General features: G+C 39.0%; 2 long non-coding RNA genes across 7 annotated transcripts in view; one reads left to right on the forward strand and one right to left on the reverse strand.

The window, feature by feature from the left end:
• The window catches only part of LOC146402867 (uncharacterized), a 156,906-nt gene that overhangs the window by 104,548 nt on the left and 39,311 nt on the right, over nucleotides 1-13,047 (forward strand). The window contains exon 3 of one of the 4 annotated variants that reach the window (XR_014808009.1): nucleotides 8,691-10,079. The exons of the other annotated variants lie outside the window; for them this stretch is intronic. This is a non-coding gene — a long non-coding RNA (uncharacterized LOC146402867). Of the gene's footprint in view, nucleotides 1-8,690; nucleotides 10,080-13,047 lie in introns of those variants that run through there. 4 annotated transcript variants of the gene reach the window in all.
• The window catches only part of LOC106509878 (uncharacterized), a 131,986-nt gene that overhangs the window by 104,546 nt on the left and 14,393 nt on the right, over nucleotides 1-13,047 (reverse strand). For 2 of the 3 annotated variants that reach the window (XR_014808015.1, XR_014808014.1), the window contains exons 3-4: nucleotides 5,606-5,663; nucleotides 5,359-5,468 (exon numbers count right to left, since the gene is read on the reverse strand). The exons of the other annotated variant lie outside the window; for it this stretch is intronic. This is a non-coding gene — a long non-coding RNA (uncharacterized LOC106509878). The remainder of the gene's footprint in view (nucleotides 1-5,358; nucleotides 5,469-5,605; nucleotides 5,664-13,047) is intronic. 3 annotated transcript variants of the gene reach the window in all.

Below are 13,047 nucleotides of genomic sequence, written 5' to 3' on the forward strand. Positions count from 1 at the left end.
ATTTTTGTTTTTGTTTTGCTTTTTAAGGCCACACCCTTGTCATATGGAAGTTCCCAGACTAGCGGTCAAATCAGAGATGCAGCTGCCGGCTTATGTCACAGGCACAGCACCTCGGGATCCGAGCCGTGTCTTCGAACTACACCAGAGCTCATGGCAGTGCCAGCTCCTTATAACCCACTGCATGAGGCCAGGGATCGAACCCACGTCCTCATGGGTACTAGTCAGATTTGTTACCACTGAGCCACAATGGGAACTCCTATCCTTTTAGATTTTTATCCATGTGAAATTGGTTCAACCATGAAGGGAGGCAATCTCACAAAATGGTTAGTCTGTGGAGTGTTTGTGGCACTAAGAGAGGAATACTGTTGCTGGGCATCTTGCTTCTCTCTCCCTTGTTTATCCTGTGACACTACTGTCTAAATACCTTATCCTATACACAGGTCACCCTAGTTTTGCCAATGCTCCCACAGCACTTTCAGCACCTCCCCCACAGAAATCTATTTCTGCTGCTCCCCAGCCAAGTCCTTTCACGGTTTTTCTAATACTCCATTATCCAAATCTCCTCCCTCGTAAATGCAGCTTAGCCGTTCTTCATTCATTTTTTCATTTGTTATTTTTATAGCACTACTGCTAAAATATTTTCAGTTTTCTCATCTGTCACATTACTGACTAATCTTTCATCCCAGGCAAAACTGAAGGCCGTTTAAGAAAAGAAATCTGTCTGTGGATTGATCTATTTCTCTTTGTGGTTCCATCAGTTTTTTGCTTCATGTATTTTGAAGTTCTGTCATTAGGTGTATATGTATTTAAGACTGTTATGTCCTTTGGTTGGAATGACTGCTTTATCATTACAAAATGACATTCATTATTCCTGGTAATATTCTTTGTTCTGAAACTTACTTTGCCTCCCTGCTCTACTGCCTGGAAACTCTAAAGGTAGCAAGGTGGGAAAACTACAGGGCTTGCCTCATTTGTTTCTTGTCTTTCAGGAATTACTGTCCTTTGTTGCTTGTTGCCCAGTGTCTTGAAAACTATTGGTTCATGTATTTTAGCCAGTTTTGGGTTGTTTCACTCAGGAGGGTAAATCTGGTCCCTGTTAACCCAATCTTGCTCTGAAGGGAAAGTCACTAATGTTTTTGTTTTTGTTCTTTTTTCTTTTGGTCATGCACATGACCTGGCATGTGGAAGTTTCCAGGCCAGGGATTAAACCTGTGCCACAGCAGTGGCCCAAACCACAACAACGACAATGCCAGATCCTTAACCCACTGCACCATCAGGGCATTCCACTAATGCTTTTACATATCATCTCATTGGATCTTCATAGAATCCTATGAGATGAATCTTACTATTCTTCTTTATGGTCAAAAAAACCTGAGTTTCAGTGAGGTTACGTAAATGGCCTCAAGTTGCACAGTTAGCAAAACCAACTAAAAGAAATGGAATAGGTCGAGATTTAGGTGATCAGTGCGTATATTTTCTGAAACTAAAATTAGGCGTATGCCATAAGATTTTGTTTCTATTATTTGTGAATTTATTTACATAATAAATCTCACAAACATTTATAAAATAAAAATGCATTTAGGTACAATATAGCAATTTGTCTTGGCAATAGCTGCAATATATGAAATGAGGTCTATCCCAGAAAATCTGAGCTACGACCTCAAAGTATTTGATGGGAAGTATGATGAAATACTATAGCCAGTGGGATTGGACAAAGGATAAAAGTTAATAACTATATTTCAGGTAGGAATTGGACCGGCCATATTTTTAAAATATCCTTCAAGTCAGCAATCCTGAGGCAAATGTCTTTAGTATTCATGGAAGAGCTTAGAAGAAACAAAGGTGTTTTTAATCCTCTGTTTTGTCTTGCCTTCTGGAACAAGAAATGGAAGTAAATCATCAGGAATGGCTTGGGAGGGGCCACTCAGGACAGATGATCCAATTTACGTCACAAACATAGTCTTAGGGCTCAAATGCCCCAGTTTAGCAATGTTCTCCAGTTGGCTAGGAAACAATAGGAAATCCTAGTTAAAAGGTGCCTTCTTTCTTAAAGTAGCTATCATGGTGTCCGGCACATCAGATACCCTTTAGCAAACGTGTGTCCCATCCTTTCTTTTCAATCAGAATAGATCAGACCAAACACTATCTCTGACACAAAGGAGGCAGCAACTCAAGGACACCCAGGAAAGGCTGCATGAGGACGCTTAATTTGTTTTTATCTTGGATATCCTTCCATTGACACTAATTAATCTCTCCCTCCACCTTGCAGGGCTAGCAAACCTCTTTTAAAATAGTAGCAATATAATGTTCCCTAAATGGGATTTTAACTAATGTATAATAATTACCCTTATCATAACAGCATCTCTTCACCACATTCAGAAGAAAACCCTGCCCGTCTGCCATAAGTGGTGTTATTAGAGGGAAGAAAGTGTTTTTCCTGTCCATTCATGCTCCAGCTGCCATTTAGCTGCATTCTGTAGGGACAATGATCCCAGGCTTTCATGGAGTGCAGATGGAAATGCAGAACTGCAGCATTCAGAGATTCTGCTGTCTGCCACAGAATTCTAGTCAGCCCTGTTTCTTTGAAAATGCATAATATTTCTGAGCTGAATGAAAACTTTTTCTAAAAAGAAAACTGCTTTCTGAGCCTACTGTAGCCCAGAAAGAGAGGTCAGATGTGGGGAGCTGCCACATCAGAACTGGCCTTTAGATAAAATGCCTTTTTCATTTGATGAAATGCAAAGAATTTCTGCATGAACCAAAACTTTGTCACACTGCATGAACCAAAACTTAGTTGCACAAAAATTTAATTGGAGAGCTCATGTTGTTCTTGAACACAAGAGCAGTAAAAATCTGCTTAGACCCAGACCCTCTGCAACTTGCTGTAGTAGAAAAACCATGGGCTTTGGCACCATATAGCCCTGTGTTCAAATTTTAACCTGCTGGGTAGGAATACAGCCTCAAAGGCAGTGCTGTCCAATAGAACTTTCTGCCATCATAGAAATGTTCTATATCTGTGCTGCCCAATAGGGTAAATACTAGCTACATGTAGCTATGGAGCACTTGAAATGTGGCTAGTGAAACTGAACTTGAATTTTTACATACTTTTAAATTTTTAATTAATTTAAAATAGTCATGAGGGATCAGTGGCTATTCTATTGGACAGCATAGCTCTAAGAACAAAATGTTGCATCTTGCACCTTCTGCAATTAAGAAAGAGTTACACCTCCCAGCATGAAGTTGGCCTCTTTGGGTTTTGGAGGCAGCATGTACCACACATTGATCCATCCCACTTTTCAGGTGACCTATAAGACTGCCAGTTTCACATGAGACCCAGAGCAAGAGAGGAGTTTGCAGCAAGTGCAGGCTGTGAACCCATCTGTCCACTCAGCTATAAACTAAAGGTATATTTTTATAATAATAATAAATGATACAAAATAACATTTTTAAAACAGAAACAAACTCACAGATTTCAAAACCAACCTTAAGGTTAACATAGGAGAAACTGTGGGGTGAGGGTGGAATTGGGAGGATGGTTATAAATACTACTGTATAAAGTAATTAACAAGGACCTACTGTACAGCACATGAAAATCTACTCAATAGTTTGTAATAACTTATATGGGAAAAAAGAATGGTTATATGTATATGTATAACTGATTCACTTTGCTATATACCTGAAACAAATATAACTTTGTAAATCAACTATATGCCAGTAAAATTAAACAAATAAATAAATAAACATAAAAAACGTAAAAAAAAAATAAAGGTAACAGTGGCATCTAAGAATGCTGAGTGAAGGACCAAGCATTTCAATAAGAGAGTTGCTACATCATCCTCTAGCAACTTACTCTAGAGCTTGAGAGTAAGACTACGGCTTTAGCAGCAGAGAACAACTTTCTGTTTGAAAATCAACAACTGGCATTTTATTGGGCCCTAAAACTCAAACCTGTATAGCTCCTAGAAGAATGCCCTACAACCAATTGTTAGAAGAGGAAAGAACTTGGGCTTGGTTCACGGTTGGGTTAGCATAATATGTGGTGCTGACTGAAAATGGACAACTGCCATTACAGTTCCACTCAGAGATATTTCAAGAGGACAACGGCGAAGAGAAGTTCTCCTAGTGGGCAGCTCTGCTAGCAGTACACTTGGTTATGCAGTGCTAATGGAGGGAGATGTAGCTTGAGGTACTTAGACTCCTGCTGCATCCCTTAGTTAGTTGTTGAGGGGCCTAGAACAAATAACACTGAGAAGTTTAAGACAAGGAGTTCTGGCGAAGAGATACATAAATCTATAAAAGTGGGCACAAAGTGTGTAGATCTTTGTGTCTCACAATGATGCTCATTAGAAAGTTACCTGCAGAGGATGCTTTCAACAGCTAAGGAAATAGAATGACTATATAGATGTCAGTTTTGTCCTCAGCAACCTAAAATCTCATGACATGGGCCAATCAACAGAATGGCCACATGGAGGAAAAGACACTAAATGAGTCTAACAGAATGGACTGCCTCTAATTAAGACTGATAAAGCTACTGCCATGGTGAATATCCAGTTTCCCAGGAGAAGAGAGCAAATCCGAGCCATCAATATGGCACCATCCCTTGAGGCAACCTCAATTTTAGCAATAGGTCAATTACAGCAGGCTACTTCTACCAAGAAAAGGGCAGTGATTTTGTCTCACTGGAATAGAAATCTATTAATGATATTAGTTTTCCTTCCCTCAGCACCACAGAATGCCTAATCTATCAGCATCATGTTCCATATAACACTTCCTTGGAGCAAGATCCCTTTTTATGTCAAAGGAAGTGCTAAATGTATGCATAACTAAAGGAACATCACTGGTCTTTAATGTACACACCTCACCCAGAGCAACTGTCTAAAAGAACATTGGAAAGCCTGTTGAAGGTTAAGCCAAGGCACCAATTCTGGACTGGTTGCTATCCTCTAGGATGCCAAGTATGTGCTGATAAATGGCAAATGCACAGTGATGCTTTATCCTAAATAGCAAGAATAAATGGGTCTGGGAAGCACAGAGTCAAAATAGAACTAGCTTCCAGAGTTCTTTTGTGCAACAGCTGGTCAAGAATCCAGCGTTATCACTTTAGCAGCTTGAATCAATGCTGTGTGAATTTGATCCCTGGCCTGGGAACTTCCACATGCTTCAGGTGCAGCCAGAAAAAAATAGAACTAGGTTATTTTGTTATAATTGCTAAAACTCTCAGAATTTGTACTTTCTGATCTTAGGTTCTATAAGATTAGAGATTGGGTTTCCTGGGATCAGATAGGTAGAGTGGAAAAGGAGAATGCTTTTTTCAAATGACACAGAAAAGTTGCAACTCAACTTGAAGGTATGACCTACCTGTTCACTTTGAGCTCCTTATACCAAGAAACATCAGGCAAAGAAAGGTATTAATGTCTTGTCAGGGATAACTGATCCTCATTATCATGAGAAGAAATCCAGAATTGCTGCTATACAATAGGAATAAAAAGGGATGTGTCAGCAACTCAGGAATTCACTGAGGTACCTCTTGGTGGTTTTATACCTGGCAAGTCATCAATTGTACTGATCAAAGCCTGACAAAGGCAAGGCCACTATGGATACATACCCTTAGAGATGAGGATCCATGTTACTCCAGCAGGCAAGCAGCTGAAGGTGAGGGATTTCTAGAATAGATGGTGGAAAGGGGAGATTATATTTATTATACCCTTGGAATCAGTCAAAGATGACAGAATGTTGTTCCTGCTACCATCCACCCCCCCCCACAAAAAAAAAAAAGTGAGAGAGGTTTCTTATTTTAGAGGGGTAGCCAGATATAATGAGAGCACATGAGTTGAGGTGAATAGTGCAAGGGAGCAGATTGTATCATATACCACTTATGGTTGCTTCAGATTCCTTTTATCGCATCTGTTTCTGTCATTGCCACACTTGTTCCAGCACCAGTATTCACTGTATTGACAAACTGTGGTGGTATTCCAACTCATTTCATGTGGGAATGACATATCAACATCTTACAGATGCCCATATAAAGCACATTTACCTCCTGTTCCAATTGATGCTGAGGGATGAGATGACATAGGACCAGCTAGGTATGCTCAAGTCAGAAGAGTAAAAGAATTAATTTCCTACTGAGCAAGCATTTGACCAATGAGAAATGGGGGCTAATGGCTAAGTTCTCCTTCCTTCTTTTCCTGAAGGGCTGACTTGAGAAGCAATTTTTTAATGGTCTCTTAGAAGAAAGTCCCATGAATCAGATAATAGTGTCGCTTGATACCATATATGGCCAGCTTGATAATGCACCTTTTTACTGACTCTCCTCCCACTTTCTCTACCTTGCTCTCCTTCCTCAGATCCACTGCCCATGATTAGGAGAACCCAGGCCAAGGGAGAATGGAATTACTGAGATTTTCTTGCAAAAAAATGCAAGTGTATAAAGAGGGTCCATGTTTAAAGCATCTTATGAAGAATAGAGTTAATATGCATGTTTTCACCACTTCAGGAAGTTAGCTTCTAACTCTTGCTTACTGGTTGGCTGTCAATTCCAATTCATCCATCCTTTACACCTGACTCAAGTTCTTTAGACAACAGCATGAGTAGACACAGAGAGATACCCAAAAGAGGAGAGGGCCATAAAGAGAAGGAAATTAATACTGACTAAGCACTGTGCCACATATTCCATATATATGTCATCTAATATTCATAGGTAAGTAGCATTCTACCCAATTACCAAGAGGCTAGGAATCAAACTCAGTTTTTTCCACTAATGAAATTTCTCTAAACTCCTCTATTGAGAACCAGAACTGTATTTAGATATTACTGTTTTGTGACCTCACTGGACCTAGAGAAAAGGAAGGTTGATATTTGGGGAGTAAGAAACCTAAAATTCCACAAACCATCTTGGCAGAAGCGGACGTTAAATACAGTTATATGTAAAAAATAAATAAATAAATAAAAGAGAACAGAGAAAGTCAGAATCTTGGACAGCATTTGTCCAAACTAGAGTTTTACAAATAGTATAATACAGAACACCTATGTATCAAAAAATGTGGATGTGTTACTAACTTTTGATCAATATGCTGCTGTGTTTTGGCTGTTATTAAAGATACTCTATTCAGCAATGCCTGTCAGATTAAACATTGCGTTCAGTGAGTTGAGCAACATGATGTAGGGCACAGCAAAACTTGCTGTGAACCAGAAAGGAGGGTATCACAAATTCAAGCAGGTTCTAAAGAAAGAAGCATTTACTGAAACACTTGAGAACACTGCTTCTGTGTATATAAGAAAGAGTAGTCAAGACAGATACTCAATATTTCTATCAGATCAAGGGAATGTTGGAGAAAAATCTAAACCGGAAGACAACAGTATTTTCTGTACTTCAGGCTGATCAGTAATGACTGTTAATTTGTTTACTGCTGTCAGCTGAGTGTTTTAATCCTTCAAGTGAAGCCACTAAAAATACCTTGAACATGGAAAGTATGAGAACTATTGTTCTAAGAAATCTATTTACTTGACTGGACTTGCCACCCCATCTAAGCTGAGAAACAAATGGGAATCCCTGCTGGTTAAAGCAAATTATTGTGTTAAAAAAGCACCTTTCCCCACCAGTACAACCAAAATGAAAATAACACTAGTGAAATAGAGACCCTCATTCATGGGGATTTCTATTGGAATCAGCAGCAGCCCTTTGAGACAGGTGACCCATCTGGACTCAAATGACCCAGAAACCATAACAGGGAGAAGACCTCATTCACTGAGAATGTATTTAGGAGGCAGAAGAGCTAAAAATGAAATACCCTGAGCCTTCGGCAGTGATCACCACATGGATTAGAAAGGACCAGAGATAGCTGAGAAAGAAGAAAGCCAGAATTTTGCTTTGGCCAGCCTCTTCTTCCTCGATGTTCTGGCACATGAAGAAAGCTTGCAAAGTAGACAGAATTTCTTCAATAAATGCCCGACTCCATATCTGCTGAAGATCAAAGGTTAAGATAGCTCCCAGAAGCTCCAGAGTGGCTTTGAGTGGTTGGGCAGAGACTAAGGAGTCCATTATTAGCCCTGCAGGCTGGCTGAAGCTCTTTCAGCAGAGTCAGCTACAGTTTTCTTTGCAGGATTTAACCACAACAAAGAGACAAGTTTCACTTGCTAAAATCTCCTCTTTCCATTTTATTGAGATTTGATGACAATAACTCAGTCTTCAACATTGGCTTCCACATTTAGCTTCTGATGCAGTCTTGAAAATAACAGTCAACCCGTAGTGAAAAGGACATGAAGATAAAAGTCAGAGGGCACCAGATGAAAACCTTAACTCCATCTCTTCCTATTTAGGTAACAACACTCTGAGCTGCAGATTGACCCCAGTTAAATGGGAAAATGATACCTGTCTTAAGAATGATACGGTATAAAGGGTACAGCTCACAGAGATGCTCAATAAATGTTAGTTCTCTTGCTCTGATTGCAGTTAAATGCAATGTCCCCTTTAATCCTCACAACTCCTTAAGGAATGCAGTCAGGCACCATACTCATGTAATAGGTTCAAGAAACTGAGTCTGATAATGTGCCTAAAGGCTGATGGCCTGTAAATGACAGTATTAAGTGTTATCGCCACATCTTTTTAAAATTCCTAATATCTTTGCTCTGAGTCACAGGTTTTTTTTTAATCATTTATTTATATATATATATTGTTTTCTACTGTACAGTATGGTGACCCAGTTACACTTATGCCGAGGTCCAGCCCCAGCAGCCAGGGAGTGCCGAAGGAGAGGATGGGCTACAAACAGCACGCGGAAAGAATTGGAGCCAACTCCTCAGCTGCATGCTGCAGATGACCCAATTTATTAAATGAAAAGCATCAGTTTTTATACCATATCACAATCAGGTTTCGTGTAAGATTTGACATTAACATTTGATTTAAAGCCCTTTCTGTTCCCTCCACCTGAGATACAAAAAAAAGGTTAGTTAAAACATGTTCCTTTCAACTTTAGATTTTCCTTCAAGATTACAAACTTAAAGTTTCACACTGTATTTTTCTTAAAAGGTCAACAACAGTAGCTGTTCTATTTTATATTAAGAACAAAGCTTTAATAAGTAATAAACTATGATACCTAACATTCTTTAACTAAAGGTGTATGTAGTTAACAAAACGCATGAAAGCCTTGGGCTCATGACGTTCTTGAGACTACGATTTATTTGGCGCCAGCAAGCTAAGCATTTAACCTATTGTGCTGATTTACGTAAGTTCCAAACCACCAATTTCAATAGAAAGGAGTATTATACCCAAAAATTATCAAGTGCCCCCACAAGGGATGAAAGTTACAGGTGACACTGTTACTTAATAAAAAATATATCTGTTGTAGAAAATAGCAATTTATAGGCTAAACAACATTTTTCCCAGCCCCAAAGGGACTGAAATCATAAGTTTCCCCTGTATACTCTCACAAAATAGGTGCCATAAATTGTTACTCCAAAACAAAGGCTTTTTCCATTACATTGTTTAAATAACTTCACTCTGTTTTGGTTCAAGTGTTTTACGTACCCAGGGCAAATCTTTAGCTGTAAGAAAGCTGTGAATCAAAGATAGAAAAAGAAGGATAAACACAGAAAAATAGATTAACATATTTTTTAGGGGATATCATTTTTATTTTCCAGGAGCCGATGTTTTTCAAGGGATTGCTCTGCAATCCTTCTTTCTTCAGCTTGTCTGTAGCTCTGCTAACCAGACAAGCCTCATGCAGGTGCCAACTGTGGCTTTGCTTTCTTTACTGGAGCGGCGTTATGGCTCCCGACACACTTACATGTATACATTCTTTTTTCTCACAATACATGTTCCATCATAAGTGACTAGACAGAGTTCCCAGTGCTACACAGCAGGATCCCATTGCTAATCCATCCCGAAGGCAACATTCTGCATCTATTTACCCCAAGCTCCTAGTCCCTCCCATTCCCTCCCCTTCCCCCTTGGCAACCACAAGTCTTTTCTCCAAGTCCATGATTTTCTTTTCTGTGGAAAGTTTCCTTTGTGAGTCACAGGTTTAGATTCATTTATTCATTCATTCAACGAACATGTGTTCAGCGCCTAACATATACCAGATTTAGAAATCAAGAATTAAAAAAAAAATCAACAAATCTCTTTCCTCACAGAATTTATATTCTAATGAATGGAGACAGATATTAATTAAATGTGAAACATGTACAAAGGTGACAATGCTAGAAGGAAGTCAAGTGAAGTAGAGGACTGGAAAGCTGAGTGTGTGCGTGCTGATTAAAGAAGCTGGTCAGAAAGGTGATCTGATAAGCTGACCCTGGAGTAGACCTGAAGGAGTGAGGAGTGACTATGCAGATAACTGAGGGAAGTGTTTCAGGCAGAGGGAACCACCAAGTACAAAGGCCCGGAGATAGGAGCATGCTGCTCTAGTCGAAGGAATAGCAGCTGGAATGGAATGAGGGGAGTGGGGGCAGTGGTGGGATATGAAAGACATATGGGGGAGGTAGGTTTATTGAGGGTTCCTAGGTTATGGTTAACTCTTTGAATTTTACTCTGAGTAAGATGGGAAGCCAGTGAATGTAGAGCTAAGGAGGAGAGCTAAGGAGGCATGGTCACAACTCAGAAAAGAAGCATGCCTCTTCGTGTGGTCTATGCTGGCCATGCACTTTCAATCCATCAAAGGCTAATTTTTTTTTTTTTTTTTTTTTTTTGGTCTTTTTGCCATTTCTTGGGCTGCTTCCACGGCATATGGAGGTTCCCAGGCTAGGGGTTGAATCGGAGCTGTAGCTGCCAGCCTATGCCAGAGCCACAGCAACACGGGATCCAAGCTGCGTCTGTGACCTACACCACAGCTCATGGCAACACCGGATCCTTAACCCACTGAGCAAGGCCAGGGATCGAACCCACAACCTCATGGTTCCTAGTCAGATTCGTTAACCACTGCGCCATGACAGGAACTCCAGCATTAATAGCTTGATTCATGCAGACCGCATCAAAAGAAATGAAAAGAAGCAGAGCACTGCAGAGTTGAATCTTAAATCTGATACGTTTGCATCTAGCTAAAAAATTTAATTTTCCAGTTTTGTCAATTGCCTCCCTCAAATTTATTCCCGGCACTCCTTAAGTGTAGACACTGGACTGATTCGAAAGCTATGCAAGTAGAAACTCTCCTGAACAAATGGAAACTCCTCATATCTCCTTAGCACTGAATGGCTTATAGAGCCTTCCCATGTTCACTATGACATTTAATCATTTAGACAGCCCTAAGTGAAAAAGTGGCAAGAGAGAAATAATTTTCTCCATTTTACTGGTAAGAAAATTAAAACCCAAATAACTATTATTGTACAAGGAAACAACTGTTAAATGCAAGAGCTAAACTAAAATCACAAGAATGTGAGTCTTCTGGTTTTTAAGCATAATGCTATTTCATAATAATAGCTTTTTAATTTTTTTTTAGGTTTTCTTAAAAAATTTTTATTATAGTTGATTTAAGTGTTCTGTCAATTTCTGCTATATAGCAAAGTGACCCAGTTATACAAATACGTACATTCTTTTTCTCATATTATCCTCTATCATGTTCCATTGCAAGTGACTGGATACAGTTCCCTGTACTATACAACAGGAGCGCAATGCTTATCCATTCCAAACGCAATAGTTTGCATCTACTAACTCCAAACTCCCAGTTCCATCCCACTCCCTCCCCGTCCTTGGCAACCACAAGTCTCTTCTCTATGTCCATGAGTTTGTTTCGGTTCCGTAGATAGGTTAATTTGTGCCCTATTTTAGATTCCACATCTAAGTGACAGCATATGTTATTTGTCTTTCTCTTTCTGACTCCACTTAGTATGAGAATTTCTAGTTCCATCCACATTGTTGCAAATTGGTATTATTTTGTTCTTTTTATGGCTGAGTAGTATTCCATTGTGTATATGTACTACACTCTGTTATCCATTCATCTGTCAATGAACATTGAGATTGTTTCCATGTCTTGGCTATTGTGAATAGTATTGCAGTGAACATAGGGATCATATGGTAATTCTATGTTTAGTTTTCTGAGGTACATCCATAGTGTTTTCCATAGTGGTTGTACCAATTTACATTCCCATCAATAGTGTAGGATGGTTCCTTTTCTCCACATCCTCTCCAGCATTTGTTGTTTGTAAACTTATTAATGATGGCCATCTGACCAGTGTGAGGTGGTTCCAATTAGCATTTCTCTAATAATGAATGATGTCAAGCATTTTTTCATGTGTCTATTGGCTATATATATGTCTTCTTTGGAGAAATATCTATTTTGGTCTTCTGCCCATTTTTCAATTGGGTTGTTTGTTTTTTTGCTCTTGAGCTGTATGAGTTGTTTATACATATTGGAGATTAAGGCCTCGTCAGTTTCATTCTTATAACTATTTTCTCCCATTCCATAGGTTGTCTTTTTTTTTTTTTTTTTTTTTTTAATGGTTTCCTTTGCTGTGTAAAAGCTGGTAAGTTTGACTAGGTCCCATTGGTTTATTTTTGTTTTTATTTTTATTGTCGTGGACAACTGACCTAAGAAAACATTTATACAGTTGATGTCAGAGAATGTTTTGCCTTATGTTCTCTTCTAGGAGTTTGATGGTGTTTTGTCTTATGTTTAAGTCTTTCAGCCATTTTGAGTTTATTTTTATGCATGGTATGAGGGTGTATTCTAGTTTCATTGATTTACATGCTGTTGTCCAGATTTCCCAGCCCACTTATTGAAGAGACTGTCTTTGTCCCATTTTATATTCTTGCCTCCTTTGTCAAAGATTAATTGACCATAGGTGTCTGGGTTTATTTCTGGGTTCTCTATTCTGTTCCGTTAGTCTATATGTCTGTTTTTGTACCAGTACCACACTGTCTTGATTACTGTAGCTTTTTAATATTGTCTGAAGACTGGGAGAGATATAACTCCTGCTTGATTTTTTTCCCCTCAGGATTGCTTTGGTGATTCTGGGTCTTTTATGGTTCCATATAAATTTTTGGATGGTTTTTTCTAGTTCTTTGAAAAATGTCATGGGTAATTTGATAGGGATTGCATTACATCTGTAGATTGC

The sequence above is a fragment of the Sus scrofa genome, chromosome 6 (assembly GCF_054392235.1).
Source record: "Sus scrofa isolate SSC_HxYL_T2T_F1_AM1 chromosome 6, Sscrofa_HxYL_maternal_Yorkshire_Landrace_v2.0, whole genome shotgun sequence".
NCBI lineage: Eukaryota > Metazoa > Chordata > Mammalia > Artiodactyla > Suidae > Sus > Sus scrofa.